Below are 21,574 nucleotides of genomic sequence, written 5' to 3' on the forward strand. Positions count from 1 at the left end.
CATCTCACAAATACAAACAGCAAGTCTCACTTACCCAAAGGCTCCTTCCACCTCCAGCCAGTGGTGGAAAGAGGTGAGGAATTAGTGAGGGGAGTGCTGTCAGATTTCATCGTTTTCCCTGATGGGCGAAGACACCATGCACATCAATGAACACGCCGCCTTACTGACTGGGTTTCTTCTCTGGGTGTCCTGGAGATGGAAGGTGTCAGTTCTCATCTCTTTGATCCATCACTGCAGCATGTTTGGGAGGAGATACAGAGCCTCTTCGCATGTCTTCCCCATCTCTTTTAATTATATTCAACAGAGGAAGACAAGACTTATCTCCCCATAAGCAAGATGCTTTCACCATTATGAAACTGTTGGCTTGCTCTTCTGGTTTGAGGGCAAAGCTCAGTTCTGTCCATCTTGACCCATCAAGGTTAAAGAGGATGTTTTTCTTTCTTTTTTCAACAGATAGTGGAGCAATACAACTTAGAATATGGCTCAGGAGCTGGCTACTGGCTACCTTGGATACCCTCTAAAGTTAATATATTTAGAAACCCTCATCTTTTATTGAATACACTGTGCCTAAGCACATATTCTAGAGCAGGTGTTCTTAATGTTTTTTATGCCATGAACATCTTTGTCCAAAATCACCATTTGCCTTTGGATTGGCCTCTGTACACAGAAGATTTACACAAAATCTTCATGTACATCTACTCTCCCTCAAAAACAAAAAAAAAAGAAAAAAAATTAATAATAGTTACACCAACCTTGTAAGATAAGAAGATGGAATGCATATATATTTCAAAACATTAAGTTTACCTTCCCACATAATCTTCATCCAAAAAGGCATATGAAGATAAGAATGGTCAGGGTAATTACCTAAAATGGTAAATCTATTAAGTTTTAGAAGCACAAGTAATGAACTTTCAATAATACTACACAGTTAATTAGAGGTCGCTCTCGGTCTTTCAAACACACACACACACATACACACACACCACACAAAAACATACATGCATACGTACATATACACATTGAGACAGAGGCAGTCATACAAAGCATTGGTCAAAGCTTTGTAATGATAAAGAAATAAAAGGATACCTTTTTCAATCCTGATTTTTTTTTCTAATTTTTTGTTTATACTGATTGAAACTGTGGATTTAAAGAAGCCGGTTCTGCCACAGATGTGATACAGTTCCATCGACAAGTCGCTTAGCATTACAGACCCTCGGATACTCGTTAAATAATTGAGTTTTACTTATTGAGAAAGAAAACTTAGAGCTTATTTATTTTTTTCAGAATGCCTCTCTCTTGGGATAACAGATGACATGGGGACCATTGGAAGACGCTAGAGCTCTCACTATGGTTCAATCCTTGATGAGTGCCTCTCCTTCCATCCTCCCCTTCTGTTCTTGCTGCCACTGACCTTGTGGGCAGATGGGATCCGAGCCCCTCCATGTGCCTGCCCTTACTCGCGGGGCCAGGAAGTGACATCATATGCAGCCGATACAGCCCAGAAGCACAAAGGGTTCCAACTTAAGGTCTGCAACCTACATATTCTCACTCTTTTTACAATCAGCTTAATCTCCAGGCTCGATGGGAAAAACCATCACAATCTTTTCAAGGGACAGCGTGGCTATTTCTAGGACCTTCACAATTTGCCTAGATTAATAAAAAGCGCTCACAGGCATTATCAACTTGGGTTCAGTACATGAGAGGCATGCCATCCTTGATGTGATGATGTCTACCTTAGAAATATCTAGAGAAGTTCTGTCTTGCTCAATGCATAAATCATTACGGTGAATAAAATTACAATAAGGAACAAATATATCTATACCAGTGCCCATAAGAACATTACTCTTTTATTCCATTTAAAGTATGATCCTTAAGTATAATAATAATAGCCAATATATATTGCCCTCCTCGGCCAGTTCACTGGGCTTAAAAGCATGCTGGCATTATGTTAGGTAATGCTCCATGGTGGCCCACATGACAGGTGCTAGTGTGATTGCCATTTTCAGACCAGAAAATTAAGACTTAGCGAGGATAAGTAAGAGCTACTGAGTGGCAAAGTAAGAAAACCAATTAGAGCTGTAAGACTCCAAGGACTGTACATGTAACTTTGCATAGTCTGCCTCAGTTATACTTAATGTACTCACAGTTGAGTGCATACATAAAGGTATGTATTCAGTTTTTTAATAATTCGGCTGATGCATAATTTGGCTCAGTCTATCTTTCTGTTTGCGCAACATAGAGGTGTTTTGCCAGAAGGATCTTTATGAGCACTTACTGGAGAGTCAAGAAATGCAATTGGGGCATGATAGATTGTTTGCAAAAAGACAATAGTCATTTATCTCCCCACCCCTTTGCCAGGTGATTTTGCAGCAATTTCTATCAAGAAGTGGACTCTATTTGGTTCTCTTCTTGAATTCCAGCGAGCTAACTTTGTTACTTTCTGTGGGCAATTAAAGTAGCAAAAATGAGATTGCTGCAGTTCTGGGCCTCCATATCCAGAGCCCCTGCACACATCCACTCTCAGTCCGCCTCTGCCCTGTGTGCGACCTGGGCTAGCCTGCGGGCTGACAGTCATGTGGCCCAGTCACCCTTAGAGCACTAGTCAACAGGAGCCACTGTCAAACGTGCACGAGGCCTTCGACCAGCCTCTACCCAAGCTGAAAGCTGACCACAGATGCTTGAGCAAGCCCAGCTGAGATCGGCCAAGCTTATCGAGACCAAAAGAACCACTGAATTAATCCATAGACTCATGAGCAATACTAAATGGCGGTTAGCTGTGTTAAGCCATTAGTTTCCTTAGAGTGGCTCATGATTCAACAATAAGTGGGTCGAACACCAAGAAAGCAATAGCAAAAACACATATTTTCTCCCATATTGCCTAATTAGTCTTTTTGCATAATTCATTCAATAATCATCTGATAAGTGACTCTTCTGAGTCTGCATTTGAAGTAGGCCAAGAAAGAAGTGTTCACTTGAGGCTTTAGCTCTGTTCTATGATAATAGGGCTTTAGCCTGTTTGCTTCCGAATCAGCTAGAGAGAGCAGGACGTGGTGGTGCTGTCTCTAAAACGATGCCCCTTTGTCAGCTGGCATTAAGAATCCCTTGCCAAGCCTATCAAGACTTGACTGTTCTGGTTAAAACCCTGCTCGCCAATTTGCTACCTGGGCTCCTTCATCGTTGGTCCAGCTGAGATTTGGTTCATTTTGCTGCATGTCTTGCACATTTCCCTGAGCCTGTTTCTGTCCTCCTGGAGCTAGATCAATACAGCAAACTTTTTTTCATTTCTTTTCCATGTGACCTACTTTATTTCTTTCCAAGTTCTTCGTTCTTAATTCTCTCTGTGACCTCTCTTATCACTACTCAGATGCCTCAGGTGACCTTTAGACAGAGTTCTAGGGATGCACGGTGCCCACCGCTCACCGCCCGCCAGAGCACTTTCCTTGTCGCGAGTGTCTTTGTGGCATAAAACACTAAAAATGATGATGGGCAGGAACTTGGCAGATATAAAAGAGCTATAAATATACAGGCTAACTCATAAATCCATATCAATGATAAATTGTATTCAAGTGCTATTTAATTCTTTGTGATCATCAATAAAGATAGGAAAAGTTTCACCCAGCTGGTGTGGCTCAGTGAGTTGAGCATCGACCTAGGAGCCAAGAGATCACGGTTCGATTCCCGGTCAGGGCACATGCCCGGGTTATGGGCTGGATCCCCAGCAGGGGGCGTGCAGGAGGCAGCCGATCAATGACTCTTGTCTCATTATTGATGTTTATACCTCTCTCTCCCCCTCTCCTTTCCTCTTTCTGAAATCAATAAAAACATTTTTTTTTTAAAAAAATCAAAAGACATAAAAAGTTTCTCCCAACACCCTCTCTGCGGTTCCCCTCTCGGCCCCTTCGCACAGTTTTAGTTGCCTGCTCTCTGGGAGCCATTCTATTTGCCGTCTTCATGATGGTCAGTTTAGTGTGTGTTCTGGAAGCGTTTGTCTGTGGAATATCACTTTGGGCGTGGTAGGCAGAAGAGGTTACTTTTCTTCCTTCAACCTGTTAGACAACTTGTTCATCAAACACGTGTGCTACTGACGTTTAAACCCAGAGCATCTTCCCGTTGCCTGAGAACAGTTAATCGTCTACTCACCAGGAACGTGTGGTTCGTTCTGGCTGGAGTTAGAAAGGAAGCGGCCCATCCACCGAAACCTGGCCCGCACCCTTCTTTCCCCTTCTTGCCTGGGTCCCTTTCCCCCGCAACGTCATCGTCCCTGCTTCATAATTAGGCTCTCACCCTCCAGGCCCCATCAGCAAAGTGATGAGCTACTAAAAATACAGCCCTGCGGGAATACATTCAACTTCTATTTCTGTTATTTTTAAACACCAGTTCGAGATGAACAAAGCAGCTAAAGGAGAGAAAGTGCTGTGACTGCGAAGACGGAACACGGTCACATACTTTGTTCATTCTAATGACACAGACTCATCCTTTAGCAGGAGCCCAAGGATACTGCGAAGGAAACGCTTTCACAGATCTCCCTTCTTTTGGTATTTTCCCATTTAAAGCCTCTTCCAATAACCCTGAACATAAATATCTTCATTGTAATCCTGCAAACCCCCACCTCTGGGGAGAGCCTGTGAAACGGGCTCTGCTGCTTTCATGGTGGGGGAAGGCGGGCGTAACTGGATGTTCCGCTAATGAGCCCTACTTCCATCACTCCACCGCCTGCCGCCTGCCATTTACGATGGACCTTTGAAAAGTGGGTTAGGCAATGGGGGGCAGGGGGCCTACGTGGCCGACTCCCGTGTATACGAAGAGTTCTCAGTCTTAAGAAGTAAAGAAGCCAGAACACATAGTGTGGAGAAAAAACACAAGTCTTGCTTGTATGAAAATCTAAATCTGAATTTTGCTACTCCTTACACACATGCTTGACATTTTGCAACTAATTTTAAAATCTGTCTTGTAACAATGAATAAATGCTTCTTTTCCTTAGATAATATTAGGTACTATTTACTTAATGTAATATACATTATGTATATTGAATATTTCATGCAGATTAAATAAGCTGTTCATTCTGTATATTGAATAGTTTATTTAATCTGCGTGAAATAAAATTACTAGTGCTGGACACTGCAGTAGGTCCTCCATATCTGTGGTTCCACATTCATGCTTCAACCAGAGATTAAAAATATTACAAAAAAGTTACATTGTTGCCGGCATGTACTATGTGGTTAGACCTTTGATGGTTGTGTGTGTACTAAACATATACAGATGTGTTTTTCTTGTCATTCTCTAAACAATACAGTATAATAACTATTTATGTAGCATTTGCCTTGTATTAGGTATCATAAGTAATCTACAGATGATGTAAAGTATACGGGAGGATGTGTGTAGTATTTTTGCAAATACTACATCATTTGATATAAGGGACTTGAGCATCTGTGGATTTTGGTATCCACAGGGGGTCCTGGAAGCAATGCCCCATGGATACTAAGGGACAACTGTATATATGTTGGTCCCTGGAAATTAGGAGGCATTCAGTGAACATTAGTTTAATGAATAGAGGGATAAATGAAGGAATGAACATGTGACCGATTTAAGGAAGTAGTGTGTGAATATAATTTTCAATAGAAACCTGAAAAAAGCTTAGACATTTGCCCAGTGGACTGAAGACAGATGATGCTTCCAAAGTCAAGGAACTGAGAAACAGCATGGCCAGTTTAGAAACAGAAACTCTAAATGCCCTGGTGGGAACATTAAATAGTTAATCTCTAGGAAATTGAAATTTTTACCCAGTGAAGAGCAATGATCAGATAGGTATTTTGGGGAGAGACCTCTATGGCAATAGAGAAAGAATTGAAGGGAGAGTTAAAAGAGAATAGCAAAGACGTGATCTATATTTATAAAATTATATTTGAATTGAATTCCACTGAATTGGACTGACAGAAAACAAATCGTAGAAAAATACATTTTTGGACATATGCGCGAATATTCCATGTGTTTGACATGGCCACCTAGAGTTATTACAGCAGCCTGTGGTATGGATCAGTTATTTCCATAAATGTAGCTCTGTGATATTGGTCGTGTCCATTAGCCTCATTTTTCTCTCATCTCTATAATGGGTATATTGATTTCCACATGGCGCAGTGGTGAGCATTAAAGTGCAATAGCATGAAAATATTTGGTAAGCCAGGACGTGATGATTCTAGTTTATTATCACTTTGATCACTATTATTAATACAAATGCCAGTGTGGGTAATAAAAATCAAAGGACTACTAATATTATCACTGTTACCCCAGAGTTCTGTCTTGGCTGCTATCAAATGGAGGTCATAGTAGCATAAACTTCAAGTCTGAAGGAAATGAATTGAGATTGATTGACTATCCTTGATGCTAAACAGTGTGCAGCACACAGTGAGAACTAAATAAATGATCCTGACTGAGGCCGTTGATACCTGAAATCACCTCCAAGTTCTTGCCCAAAGATCCCTCAACCTCTCATTTTCCATCCACTTTGCCCCATTCCCGGTTCCCACCCTGCCATGTTCCCACACACACGGGACTAATGACACAGAAACTCTTGTAAGCATCTTTTTCATGTTGAGTAAATGCCAAAAATGGGGGCCTGCCTAAAAGCACGTAAATATATATTTTAAAATTGTGTGTGTACACACACACACACGACAAAGTGTCTGCTAACAGAAAATGCAGTGCTACAAATTGTTGACTGAGCCTCTCATCCAATTTCCATGTGTCTCTGATAATTTCTCCAATTTGGAATGAAAGAATTTATTTCTGTCCACTCCCTGGCACGGCCTGCTGACCTCCGTCATCCACTCAGTCACGCATTGATTAGGTTATAGCAAACCTCAGCAATTCATTTACGTGGGCCTTTATTTACTTATATTTACCTCTCAGTCCCTGGTGACACAGGAGGATCCCTCAGCCCTTTCATGTCCTGGCTGGCGCTTGCTCTCTCCCTAGCTCTCTTTTGGTCGCAAAAATGATCGTATCTGTCCATCAGCCTCTAAAACGGATATTTGATTTGAGACGGAGACGCACTGAGCTAATTTTGTTATGATGAACCGTCTACTGTGAGCGTTGTGCTTTTTGTGGTTGTGAAACGCCAACGTAATCCGATTTGTTAGTGAAGGGAGCCTGTGGCCTCCTCAGCAGGTCATTTTGGGTAAAGGTGGGTAAACCGAAGCTCCCGCCTGGCAGGGATGGGCTCATTGACACGACCCTGTGCCTGCTCGGCACACGCCTGGGCACTGAGCGAGGACAGATGAGAGGCTGGGGTGGCCTTTTTCACCCAGAGGCTCTCCAATCCAGGGGAAAGACCGGCGATTACGATGGAAGGCAATAGGTACACTACTAATAGCATGAATACGTTTTCACAGAGAGGAAATTCATTCATTCATTGGCCAGATGTTCCAGGAGCGGTAACCGTGTCAAACGACAGAACTCTTTCCCCCAGATGCGGGACCAGGAGAGGTGCGAAGCCAGCCTCGCCCGAGCAGGGTTTAGTGGGCCAGGAGAGCTTTACTTGTTGGCCTGTGGGAGACAGCTGGGACGATGGCTGCGATCGTTCCTTTCCCAGTGTCCAGGCGTCTTTAAAATCAGTCTCCGCGTGTCTTCCAGGAGGAGGTAAAGCCGCCTTTCTCCCCGGCGTCCTGTTTTGTGCGCCCCTGTCCATGGCAGCGGTAATCCCGAGATAGCCAGACGGGGGAAACAGCTCTAACGTCCACTCCGTAAACAACACACAGCCCAGACATGCCCCAGAATATTATTTGGCCTTAAAAATTGATTAGATTCTGAAAGGTGCTACCGCAGGGAGGGGCCTTGAAAATATGCTAGTTGAAATAAGCCAGGCACGAAAGGAGAGACATTTGGGGTCTCCGCTGATAAGAGGCGCCGAGAGTAGGCAAGTTCAGGGAGGAAGAACGGGAACTGTGTGACCGAGGCCGAGGGAAGGGGGGGGGGGAGTTGCTGTTGAATGAAGAGTTTCAGTTCGGGAAGATGATGGTTTTACAATAATGTCAATGCATTTAGTGCCCCTGAATTGTACCCTCAGAAGTCTTTAAAATGGCAAATTTTATGTGTATCGTATCATCAAAAAGCAAGCCAAAATAATAATAATAATAATTAATAATAAACTTGTTTAATAAGTCACTCCTACAAATGAGCATTGCACTCAGTGCCTCTTGAGTGTGACATCTGACCGATTCCACGCTCCTACAAGGTGGGCATGTCAGTCACGGCTCCATCAGAAGACCAATTAGAAACCACACCAGCTACTTAAACAGATGAAAAATTGTTCATCATATTAGGGAGAACTGAAAAGGGAAAGGGGGGGATGGGAAAATGAAACAGCATTGAGGTCTCTCTCCTGGAGCAGGGGCAAAAGGAAATAGGTTAGAATTATCAAAAGCAAGGAGCCTAAGGGCTGCACAGAGCTGAGGGTCAGGCCTCTGAGAAGGAGCCACCGACAGGCAGTGGCCGGTGCCTCTGAGAGCGCGTGAGGCCGCTTCTGAGAGTGGAGGGAGGACTGCAGCCTGGGCTCACCTGCTGAGCCTGAGTGAGCAAGCGTGGCTGAGTTTCACTCACACTAGAAAGAGAAAAGAGCAGCAAAGGTTGTGCCTTTTCTTCCATCTCTAGCCTTGATGGCCTCCTCCGGCAGCCCCACACCCAGGTGGCAAAGAAAATAAATGTTTTTGCACAGTGTAGAATGGTAGGTTTGGAGCTGAGAGACAATAGCTGAATAACTAGTACGGCTTGTATGCTTACCCTCATTTAATAAATGAAACTAGGATTTGGAGAGGCGCGCTGGCTTGCACAGGTCACACAGCGAGCTGACGGAAGAGCCAGTGTGCGCACTCAGCTCCCCGTTGATGGAAAGTGCATCTCTCCCAATGCACCGTCCTGTTTAACTGGTTAATCTGTTCATTTCTTTAGTTATTCCAAAAAAGTCATTCTTGAAAGTCTTCCCAGTGTCAAGCGCTGTGTTTGGTGCCAGTAACGCAAAGACTAACAAAATATGAAATAATCCCAGCTCATAGTAAAATCGGGGATGCAAGAAGTAGCCAGATGTTCACAGCCAAATGGCAAGTGCTAGAACAGAGGTATACGGTGAGCTCAGAAAGACCCTGGAGCATTTATTTAGGAGGGTAGGCGCCAAGAAGAGCATCCTGAGTTGATGATGCCGGAGCTGTGGTCCCAGCTGTGTACTGTGGCAACTGAGAAAAAAAATGGGCATTTTTTTTGCAAGAGTGGAAGCACGATGGACGTTCTTTAAGCTCTCCCAGTTCCCGAACCCCTCAAAGATGAAGCCCATTAACGCGGCAGAGTGAGGGCACCAGTCGTGAAGCTTCCCCGTGAAGCGGGGCGTTTCTCTGCTTCCCCCGAGCCACAGCCAGAGAGAGGCTGACCCCTGTCCAGAAACGGACACAGATTAGAGGGCAGAGGTTTTGTTTAAGTGGGCCACCTTTGAAGTCCTTCAGTTTCAACAGATAAAAAGAAGTGCTGATGGGCCTATCTTCTGGGCCCTGCCTTTGATTCTCAGGCAAGAATGTAAGAAATGAGATCATTGTGTCAGAACACAAATTCTCATTTCCAGTAACTTCCCAAAAGACTGATTTCTCCCTATATTTTAAGGCGAAGCAGGGGACTTAACCTCTTCCTGCCCTCTGCTTATTTATAGTGCTCACTGACGGCACCTCACTGCATTCTCTCCACCTTCTTTCCCCCAGCTTTCTCACTTTCGTGTGCTCCAATGAAGTGCTAATTACCCAGTAGGGACTGTGCAAGACTCTGTGCCAAGAGTTATATACGTATTAGTACATTCGGTTCTCACAATTCAATAAAGAAGACAGTAAGGCCCAGAAAAGACAAGCAACTTGCCCAAAGTCACACAGCTAAGAAAATCCAGATCTGATATCGGTGCACAGGCCCGACTGGTAGGATAGACTGCCCTTCACAGATATGAGCTCCTTCCCTTACCCAAAATAATTATAAGTAGAGTAATTAACCAAAGATAGATTGGAGTAGTTTGCCACCAAAACAGTACTATTTGAGAAATAAAAATATTCAGATACAAATACGTTTTCTATCAGTCTTTTGCTTGAAATTCTGACCATTTTAAGTAATTCAATCACATATACTTTGTGTCTATTGTGTACGTAGCATTGTTCTTAGCATACGAGATTATGAAGAAACCCTTTAAACCCAGCTACTGTTATCCTGAAGCTGACTGTCCAACCTACCAGATATTTTGATCCTCAGAGTGAGCCAGAGGAGGGATGGACCCAGGACTTGAATCCCAGACCTGCCATAGGAAAATGATCCTTTTCTTAGACTAAAAATAGGGAGATTGATGAGACAGGCAAAGGTTTTTTTAAAAATTCCCTTCTCCCTCCTCATGGGCTCCTTTTCTGTCTCTGCAAGCTGATCTAACAGAAGGTAGGTCCAGGTGTAGCTTCCTTTAGGGAGATGCTTTAGCTCGAGACAGGTGAGGACACTGGGTTGGGACCTATGGGGAAGATATACAAGAGCTGGTCTGTGTGGTTTATCTGGGAGAAGAAGGGGAAAGGAAAGGGGGCTCCTTGGCCTCTCTACGGCACACCAACAATCTCACCAGCAAAAATTAAGTTATTTGAGGCAGGAACCACTTAAGCAGGTTTAAAGAGTAAAGATTTCTCATGTTCTCTATGCCCTGTCTCTAAGATCCCCACCCTGGGTGAGCAGCATGCTGATGGGCCCCAGTTGTAGACCACGCAGGGAAACCCTGAGGTTCTTTTCAATCTGTTTTCCATATAAGAAGTTTGAGACCCAGAGAGACAGACTATTCAAAGATTGCCCTGCTTTACAACACTCCCAAGCGAAGGTCCATCCCTTAGAAGCCCCCCTTGACACAGAAAGTGCATTTATATAAACATTACAAAGTGGTATCTGCAGAGTCCACCCCAACCCATCTTGAAACCTTGCTTCCCGTGGCGTCATTAGGGGAGCACACTTTGCAAAGAGCTCTCTGTAGATGCTATTACCCCGCACGGCAGCTTTGGAAAGTGGGCTGAGGAAGCTGTGAGTTTGTGCAACAGCACATGTTAACATGAGTTATAATATGTCAGGGGCCCCGTGTTAACGATCAGAAAACCTATTCAGCTCCTTTAAGGTTAATCAACTCAGCATTTGTGCCAGGTGTAATGTCTAATTAAAATGATAGACGGGCGGAGAATGCCTCCAGGCAGAGGGAGGAGATGGCACAGAGAGGGAGCACCCGTGCCATATTGGTTTGGAAAATCAATAAGAGGAGCTCATTTTATCCCACTGTTATCTGTGCATTTGCCATTCAGTGGCTCATTTGAAAAAGTGCCAACTGGCTGATGAGTAGGCTCAGCAGAGCCGCATTTTTCAGCACTTAAGGATGCTCTGGTTGGAGGAAGTTCAGGAGTGGCCCAGGATGTCATCAGAAGGGGCTGGAGAGAGGGCCGTGTGGCCAAGGGGCCTGGGAAGCCATCCTGGGTTCCACTTCGAATCACCAAATCTGAGAGGTGGGAGGAAGCTAGTGAGAAAAAGCCACCAGAAGAAGACTGGGGAGATCTGAGATTGAGAGTCAGCACGTCACTAAGTAGATTCTGAACCTTGGGAAAGGTCTTTGGTGCTCAGACCTTTATCCAGGAAAGCATATTATCATCAGCTAGTTGGGTTTTAAGGAGTGAAAGGTGTAAAAATACATAGAGAAGAGAAAGAAGAGGGAAAAAGAGGAAGAGACAGCCTCCGCCACCATCACAATAACCAGGAAAAACCCTGGGCTAAGCAAGAAGCTTATGAAGGGCCTACTTGGTGTCAGGCTCCAGAAGTTAGTTTACCAGTGTTATCCCAATGGGCTCTTAAAACACCTTAATAATGTGGGTGCTCTCCATTGCATAGGTGAGGACTTACTCTACACCACACGTCTAGGACAGTCTCGATGGCAATGACGATGACACTGCGAACTGCAAGTAAAAATTTAGAAGGCTGCCATGGCAGCCTTAATCGGTTACCCTCTGACCTTTCTATGAGAAAGAAATAATAACTCATGTAACCCACCATATTTTGAAATGTCTTAGCTTTTGTGTTATCATAAATAATACAGTGGGTACTAGGACTGTGGTTCTCAGACCTAATTCTATAGGCATTTGAGAGGTCTTCACTTACCTTGAGTGACTCATCTTGATTTTATAAGTAAATTATCTTGTGTTCTTAAATAAATAGATGCCATCTCTTACTTCAAGACAATGGAAGTGTTGCAGGCACACAAATATGAACGGAGTCCTATTACATAACAACAAGGCCTCTTGAACTTTCTGAGCAGTGGAACCGACCGGTAAAGACAGAACCAGTAAAGACCTGATAAAGGATAAGCTGAGGCCCAGACCTCCAGAGTCATTGATATTCATGCTTCTAACTTTGCACAAATGGTTGGGAGGAGAGCATACTGGCACCTTGGCATCAAATAAGCATGATTGCTATTTTAGCATATCACCCATAAACTATGTGATTTGGAGCCTTTGTAACACTACTTTAAGATGCCTGTGTCTTAGGTGTAAAATTGGAATAAATTACCACTGGCCTGGTGGGTCACAGACTTTCCAAAAGTGTCAAATGAAACAAAAAGTTTACACAAGGCACCCGTGAGAGGGAAACTTACTGAGCTTCGGAGCCTGGCCTTGTTCGAGAGCCTTGGAAGAGTCTGAGAAAGATAAACAATGAAAGGACCCAGTCGCTGCCTTCATTTTCTCAGCAGCCATGATTAATAAGAGAAACGATGAATTAGAAGGAGCTGCAATAACGTGTGGATTCTGAGAGGGCAGAGAAGGCAGTGATTAATGCTAAGAGGCGTGTCAGAGGTGGCTTCAGATAAAATGCATCATTGCGTTGTGGCCAGGGTTGAGAGGTAAGGGGGAGCCCATTCGTAGATCTGTAAGTCACTCGTGGCAAGAGAAAAGATAAAAGCAGGGGTGTGGACGCACAGGGTTGGCAAAGCCTCCCCTTGGCTGGTGGAGATTGATTATGGTAGATGGCATGAGCACAGGGTCGCTAGTAAAGTGTACGGCATCTTACAAATCTGAGATTAGATTGAAATTAACGAGGCACCACCTTTTAATTCTGGGTGTCATCGTGGCCCAGATACCTACTAATGAGGACCTGGTGTTTAGAGGTTGTCATGATGGGGGCTCTCTATAGTCTTTCCACTCGGTTTTCAAAATTGGAGACAATAGCATCCTTTCCGAATGTGCTGTATCAGGGACAGTGAACAGAGACGCAGCATCTTTCCATCTCATTGTATTTTTTTTTTTTTTTTTTTGGTTAATGCTTCAAAGCAAATGACATGAAAAATCCTCTTTAATGGTGATGAGCATATTTTTCCATTTGTAGATGATGACCACATGCATCGATAGCAAGACCATTTTTTATGTATGCTCAGCAGCCGAGTTCTGCAAATAGAGAAATCGGCTAATTATCTACAAATTTTCGTTCTTGATCTCCATAGAATTTTAATGAGCAGGAATTGCCACGCACTCACTCATATTCGCGAAGAGGGAGCAACCTCTCCCTTTGGTGATTTCTCTCTCTCTGCAGTTGGGTGACCTGACAGTATTAGGAGAAATGCCATCCTGGCTGGTTGGCTTCCCATTCCCCACTCCTCTCCAGTGCCTCTCAAACCACAATCTTCTAGATCAGGCTTCTTCCCTGAATTATGAAAATGAAGAAGAGATATTTTGAAAATTTTCCCTGTTGTGTTTTCTACATAGACCTGCCTTTCTGTGGAGGCATGGCTTGGATTTCACTGGGTTGTACTCCACACAAAGTAATTAAATCAAATCAACAAATACCCATTGAGGACAACTATTACAAGGCAGTGAGCTTGACAAAATACGCCTTTACTAATTCCTGGCCTGAATTCTACAGACCCTAGAAGCATTTGGCTCAGGGGTGCGACTCCTCTGCTGCTAAACGATCATCGTGATTACCAGTAACAAGGGTTTATTATTGCACAAAATGTCTCCATGATCTGCCTCCTTGCTCATTCTAACTGCCACAATCTTGATTCAGGCCTTGCATTATCTGACCCAGATAATACAATTACTTCTATCTGGTCTCCCTGCCCCTCTTAGTTCCCCTTCAACCTATCCTCCTGATGGCGACTGAAATATTTATTTTAAAGCATAGATCTTATTTTTGCCATTTTCCCCACCAAAAAAGTATCCAGTGGTTTCCTTTTTTAACTGTACCCCTCTCATTTAAAGAGCAAAGAATATTTTCTGTGGGCCACCCACAAAGCTTTCAATTATTTTCGTTATAATGCTACTCAACCAATAGTGCTTTTGCATCTTTACCTCCAAATCAAAATTATTATACAAGAAACACAAACCACGTAGTGAAACCGAAAGGGAAAACTACTGTCAGTATGATCACTGTCCCTTCTGAAACCATGCCATCCGTATAGGATCCACCAACAGAAACGCGTTTGTGCGATAAGCTCTCTTTATCACACAATCTTATGTTTTAGATTTTGACGTGATAGATCACCCTTTGAGTCCTTATTGTTACTGTCATGTGTTTTCCTTTTACATTTCAATATTATTTTTATTGACTAGTCATAGTGAAGATTCACATAAACATAATAGAATTCTCACAAAATTAAAAAGTTAACTATGTGTAAGGGAAAAAATTCTTATTTCCTTTACTGTTCACTTCCTTCTACTGAAATGCTGATATATAGAGAGGTTTAGATTTTATATCCTTTCAAAATGTGACCATCATTCTGACTAAATCTTTTTAGTTCAATATGACCCTACTACCCTGCACAATGGGATAACTCAGTTTTACCTTTTATCGTGCGGTTTTTTTTGGTTTTAAAATATCAAAAATTTCTGTTTTCTACAGCATGGCACATCACCATTCACCCTCAACTTCGCAAAAGTGGAATTACAAAATACAGAAATGGAAATTGTGTGGTTGCGCTTGGTTTAGATGCTTGCATAAATGACTGCAAATATATTTGTCCCTGAATTGCACGCAGGTATTTCTAAAATGAGTTCTCACAGATATCTCACCTAACTTCACGAGTCAAAAAACCCTAATTTCCTAGTAAAGCCCCACATCTTCAACCAACCCACATACTTGTCCCCCACGCTCTCGTGTCTCTGTTCACCCTTGTTTTCCTGTCCAGGATGTTCTGTCTCACCTCCCACACCCCTCCTCAGTCCCTCAGAGTTGGATGAATGTGCCAGCCTTTCGGCAAACACTCTGGACAGATTAAATGCTCCTCCCACCAGATTGTTCTGACTTTTTTTTTTTTTATATATATCCACTGAAAAGAGTTTTTTGTTTCTTGCGTAGAGACCTCTCTCTTTGCTCTCTCCCTGCCTCTGTACCAGTTCCCCTGCTTTACTTGAGAACTGAAGTTCCTTAAAGTTAAGGTGCAGCAACCAGCACAGTGCCCACCAAGAAGTCAGTAGTTATTAATTAGAAACAAATGGAATGAAATGAGATGAGATGGAATTTGGTAAAATGAGACGAAAGAGCTATTAGGCCAATCCAACGTCAGAAGCTTTGACAGTCATCAAATGTTACGACACCATCCTTGAGTTTGCGAGGTGGGGCATCTAAGAAAAAAATGTAAAAATAACCAGAAACTCAAGGAAGTATATAAAATATGTACATGAGTAGTATGGACCGTAAATAAAATAGGAATTCAGAGAAATGAGAAATTACGTGGGTAGATATAGTCATAGATTTTTCCCCCAGGAATAGATTATTTTTAAAAAATGATCCAGGATGCCTCATTAAATGTGGAGTTACTTTTTTAATCTAGTGGCTTTTCAATTACTTAAAGACTTGAGGCCCTTAGTGAAAATCAAATTTCATTGAAGATCCATGACCCTGTCCTAGATAGATCAACTCCGCGTACAACTCCTATTGTCTTTGTCTTGCCATGGCACTTATTAGGAATATAATTAAATAATAGCTAGTACATTTGTCCAGCTCCCCACTACAAAGAAACTCTAAGAGGAAAGAGCCCACAATTCTGCCTTGCTCAAAACTCTACCCTCAGCATTTTACATAGAGTAAGATACTCAGTAAATATTGCTTGAAGCTCAAAGCAGGATTACTCTGGTTGAGACTGGAATGGGAGACTTTCAGCCAGTCACCCCAAGGGGTCTCTGGAATATCTTAACATGGTGTCTAATGTTCAATGGAGCATATATATTTTTTAAAAGGCCCACCCCTCACAGCAAATTAGAGACTATAATGAGCAACCAGCAGAGTTTTTGTGCGAAAGTACTAAGATAATGCGTGTGAACACAGGTTTTAAACTCTAAAACCCATTATCAGTCCTTGCCATATAGAGAAATGTAGAACAGGGCCATCACCCAAACTCACCTTAAAAAGCTGGACTAGAATCCTAGGTGTACTAGTCCAAGCCAAATGTAATTGCTATAATGTGCCTTAAAAACATTAATGGCCTCTTCTGTGGACTCTGGTTCAATGTAACCAGCCAAGTCCAAATAGATCCAAAACAAATCACCCCCAAATCACCAAATGCTAGTTAAATTTCTCTTTCTCTTTTGGAAGCCCTCATCTCCACTTCCCATAGATCTCTGCAGCCCCACCTGCTGCTGAGTAACATATCCCACCCCATACATACTTATTTAAAGGTCCTGGAGCAAAGCTATGCTTGTACCTCACACTTTTGCTTTGGGAGTACAGTTAGAAATAGTTTAAAAAACTGCTTATTTTGAAATCTCCAAATTGTTAATGTATGCCATGGTTGAAACAGTGCTAAGCTGAAAGACAAAATGTTAGAAAGACAAAATTTATTTTTAAAGGCTTAAGAATGACTATTCTAAAAGTAGCCTCCCCCTCTGCTGCTTTTATTTGAGTAAATGCTGCAATTAAAGGAGAGGCTGTGGAGCCTGAGCTTTGAAACCCCCCGGGTCCTGCGTTAGGCAGACCTGAGTGCCACATCTAGCTTTCCCACTTCCTGTGGATGCACTTACGCAGGTGACTCAGCCCACTAAGTAGCAGGTTTCCTCGTAGGCAAAATGCAGGCCTTAACAATACCCGCCTCCCGGGGTTTTCAAGAGGGTTAAATCAGAGTTTCTCCCCAGTATCCATAGGGGCTTGCAGAGAATTTTGAGTGTTGGACTGCTCTATGGCAGGCCTCAGAAGTTCCCAATCTGTGATTTTTAAATTATAATCTCATTACTGCACCTCCTGGCCATGAAGTGGATACGTGTGGGTGGGCACATGCTTGTGCACGGGAATTACATGCCACTGTCTTAGTCGCAGGACAAGATGCCTACCATCTTCTTCAAAACAGGGTAGTGGAGTGATTAAGAGCCCAGACTGTGGATCTCGGTAGCGTGGGTTTTCAATCCTGGCCCTGCAGCTTACTGTGTGTATCATGTTAAAGAATCTCTCTGACCTCCTCTGTTTACTCTTGTGTGCAATGAGAATAATATCGACACCTTCATCATAAGGTTTTTAGTAAGGGTTAAGTGAGTTCTTACACAGGGTGGGGCAAAGGTAGGTTTACAACTGTGAAACACAGAGTTTATTCTTACATCATTACTTATTAATTACTGTATTATTTGCCATGTGAACAACCATAAACCTACTTTTGCCCCACCCTGTGTATGTAAGTACCAGAGAAGTCCCTAGGCATAAAACATGTTCTCTGTATTAGATATTACTATTAATTATTTCATTAAATTTTTATCCTTTAGTCATATGTAGATTATAAAACATATCTGCTGTCCGTATTCCTAAATATATCTTAAATTCATTGATTACATATATCATGTCCTTTAATCTTTATCAACAATTAAATGTATTTTTCCTATTATACAGTTGAGGGAACTAAGGCCCATAGATATAATTAATCTGCCAAGATCCCACATAATTAGGAAGTGGCAGAAATGGGGATTACACCTGATCTGAGGAACTCTACACTTCCCGTCAATACCCCCCTAAAAGGAAGACTGACTATATTTACAGGTCACTTGAGAAGGATTTTTTACACTACTTATCTCTCACTTCTTCACCCCTGGTGGGGGGAAAAAACATTCCTTAATGTCCTCTATGTGTCCATACTTTTTGCATTTATCATAGTCCCTGGTTCATAGTAGACTCTCCAGTGACAGACCTATGAAGGAAATACCACTAATTGGCTACATTTTGTGGGATACCGATGACATTCTGGGCTCAGTACTTAGATGTTTATAGTCTTTCTGTCATCCATTCTGCAGGATGACTCTGCAAGATGGTGCAATTATTGCATTTTAACAGGTAAAACTTCAGAATAGTTTTCCCCAGGCATCTCAGCTGATATGAAGCAGAACTGGGGTTTAAGCAGGCCTGGTGACCTAACACTTGACTCCGTATCTTACCCTGAAGATATGGACAAATGATCTCAAACCCGAAATTGAAACTTTAGTCCACTTTATCAAAGATCCGGGAGACTATGTAACACTCAACATACTAGCAGGTGGGCGATCAAGTTGAGTAGCTCTAATCTCTCTCTCTCTCTCTCTTTCTCTCTCTCTCTCTCTGTCTCTCTCACTCCAGCTTGCCATGGACAAAATAGAAATAATTATGTGTCAATAACTGAAGTTTATTCCTGGCAAACAGCTGATGAGTATATTTCAGAGGCTCCTGTTTTTTGACCTTTACTGCCCTAGACAATGACAAAATCTTGTTGAAAGCTCTTTAAGCTGAAATTAATTTATGCTCGACAGTGATTAAAAGAGAAAGTGAGAAGGGGATGGAAATTAACAAATCCATCTTTATTGCTGAGATCCCATTATGATTATAAGGAGAGGGGAAAATCAACGTGGCGGGTGCCAGCTGCAATCTGGTAAGGAGTTTAAACAGCCCGTCCCGCTTGGGAAATGTCCTTGGGTGGACAGATTTATCTGTCACTGAGTCTTTCAGAGCGAGGGGCTTATTTATCAAGGACTGGGATGCCGAGATCCTTGGACTCGCTGTTGGAATAAGGTTTCAGAGAGATAGCTGCTAGAGGGACAGGCCAGGGAGTTTGACAGATGAGGCCTCTTGAAAAGTAGGTCCCGCGGGTGCCACCTTGCCATGCTCTGGGTCCCTGCTGGGCCAGTCCCCTGAGATACTTGTACCTGCCACTCACCACGTGCTTCCTGAGGGTGGCTCTGAAGCCAAGGACCTTGTAGTACCCCAAAGCTCTTTGGACCGCGCATCGTCATGTGGACGAGACTGAATGAACCTTCAGTCTTCAAAAATAATATCTTCAAAGCGCCTTCTTTTCACCATGCTCAGTGCTAGGCAGTGGAAGTCAAGGTTTTAAGCAACAAATGATTCTAAACTCTGTCCTCCTAGAACCTACCAGCAAATGAGACTCATTTCCCCTTAAAATAAGAGTCAGAATTTTCCCAGAGGAAGTCCTAGATGAATACTGTTCTGAGAGAACTCACATGTGCTGAGGACTTTCTATATGCCCAGCATTTGATTCCTGATATCTCATTTAATACTGGCTTCCGATTGATTTTCTCATCTGCAGAAAAAGGGAGGGCTCCCTGCCCTGCCTGTTTCACAGGTTTACCTGAGGCTCAGAAGAGACATACGCAAAAATAATTTGCAAATGGAAGCTATTATTACTATATAGTTGAGCCTCTGCTAATACATGAACCTTCTTCATAATTGGGCTTAATTGATCTCACAGTCATTTATTTTTAAAAGGGATGGAACTGATGATGTTGTATTGCCTCGTGTAAAAGTATAGCTAAAAGAACGGATGTGTAAGCTCCGACTCCTCTCACTGGCTTTAATTATCATTAGACATACACTTGGGAGGCAAAAAAAGCCTTATTTCGAAGCAGGCAAAAACACAGTGAGTTGAATATCTGAAAGTGTTAATGATAAAGATAATAACAATAAATTCTTTTCTTTGATTCTTACTATAATCTCATGGATTTCAGTACTGATAAAAGGAGGAAGCTGACAGCTTGCTCAGTCCTTGGGGGGGAAAGTTGGCTGCTGTGGTCATGTACAAAGTTACAGTGGTTACCTAGGAGGAAACTTTAGGGGGCGAGGGTTGGGCAGGTCCCATTGCCACTCTGCAGTGCTTCCTCACTTGAATATTATGAATTTAAAATCTTTCCAAATAAGGTTGTCAGGAAGTTAAATGACATCATGCACAAGGGGCCCTGAACACAATGTACCTGCCACATGAGAAGTCACCTGTGACTGTTGGTTGTTCTCATGCTGTCCTTGTTACTTGCAGCCAGACAGACCTGGTTTTCAATCCTAACCCTGTCACTTACTACCAGTCTGACTTGGGGAAAATTACTTTCTACTTCTGTGCCTCAGCTCTTTCATTTGTACGAACATAGAGAACTCTTCCTTTCTGAGTGAACAGCATGAGAAAAATGCCTATCATAGTATGTCACAGTGACCGGCACATAGCAGAGGTGCAAGTAATTCATGGATTTATTACAAAACCACACTAACCCTGATACCAGGCATGCGAACATCTATTCACTAGTGATTCTGTCGAGAGGGGAGAGGACAGCCTCCTCCATACAGATTGCTCTGTGCCCGAGGAGCCAGGCGGTTCTTTAACTTCCTCTATGTCTTCGAAGCTAAAAATCTAAGCCCAGGTGTTCTCTTCTGACGTGAACTCGGTCACCTTCCTTCCCATGCTATTCTCTTAGGCAACTGAAGCCTGTTAACCAACCCCTCACGTTTCTCTTCGTCAGGCTCACCTCCTTTAATCTCTCCTCCCAAGTTTCCCTTCCCCAGTCCTTTAATCACTTCCTCCTGCACCACCTTCCCCTTCTGAACGGACAGAGGCATGGACACGAGACAGTCTACAGTCATATGAGGAAATCGTAAACACACACACTCCAAACCAACGAGCAAAGGGCAGTGTTCCCGTACAGGGGCCCTTAGGAGCAGTCAGCTCCAGGCAGCGTAGCTCCACTGCCTACTACCAATGCGACTCCCAGCATCATCTTCAGACCCAAAAGCAGGTGGTATGTCGCAGGCAGCCCTTCCTCTATGCATGGAACATAGTGAGCCATTTCTGTCCAGGTGTCATACTCACTCTATTCGACATTAGGTACCGACTGGATATCCCAGGATTGATCTAAATAAGTAAGCGAACACGTGACATAATCATGTAATAGCTATAGATGTAGATATGAGAAAAAAATGCCTTGTGTGGGGGAAAAACACAGCTGAAAGTCTCAGACAGAACATGGGTCTCCCACTTACTAGCCGTGGGTACTGCATGAGGGGATCCTTTCTTTAAGATTCACTTTTATCGTCTGTGGAAATGGGTGCTACCAACAGCCCTTCAGCGTTTTATTGAAAATTAAGTAAACGAAGACACAGAAAGCATCTAGCTCTGTGTCTGACACTTAGTGCTCACAAAATCACTTTAGTCTCTTGTCTTTTTTTTTTCTAAGTACAAAGAAGAAATATCAGGAAAAGAAATCATGGTGGCAGAAAGCCGTTTCCAAATGGAGTGCTCAAATTTGAGTGTGTTATTAAACATCCATTTGTA

This window comes from Miniopterus schreibersii (assembly GCF_964146895.1).
Source record: "Miniopterus schreibersii genome assembly, chromosome: 11".
NCBI lineage: Eukaryota > Metazoa > Chordata > Mammalia > Chiroptera > Miniopteridae > Miniopterus > Miniopterus schreibersii.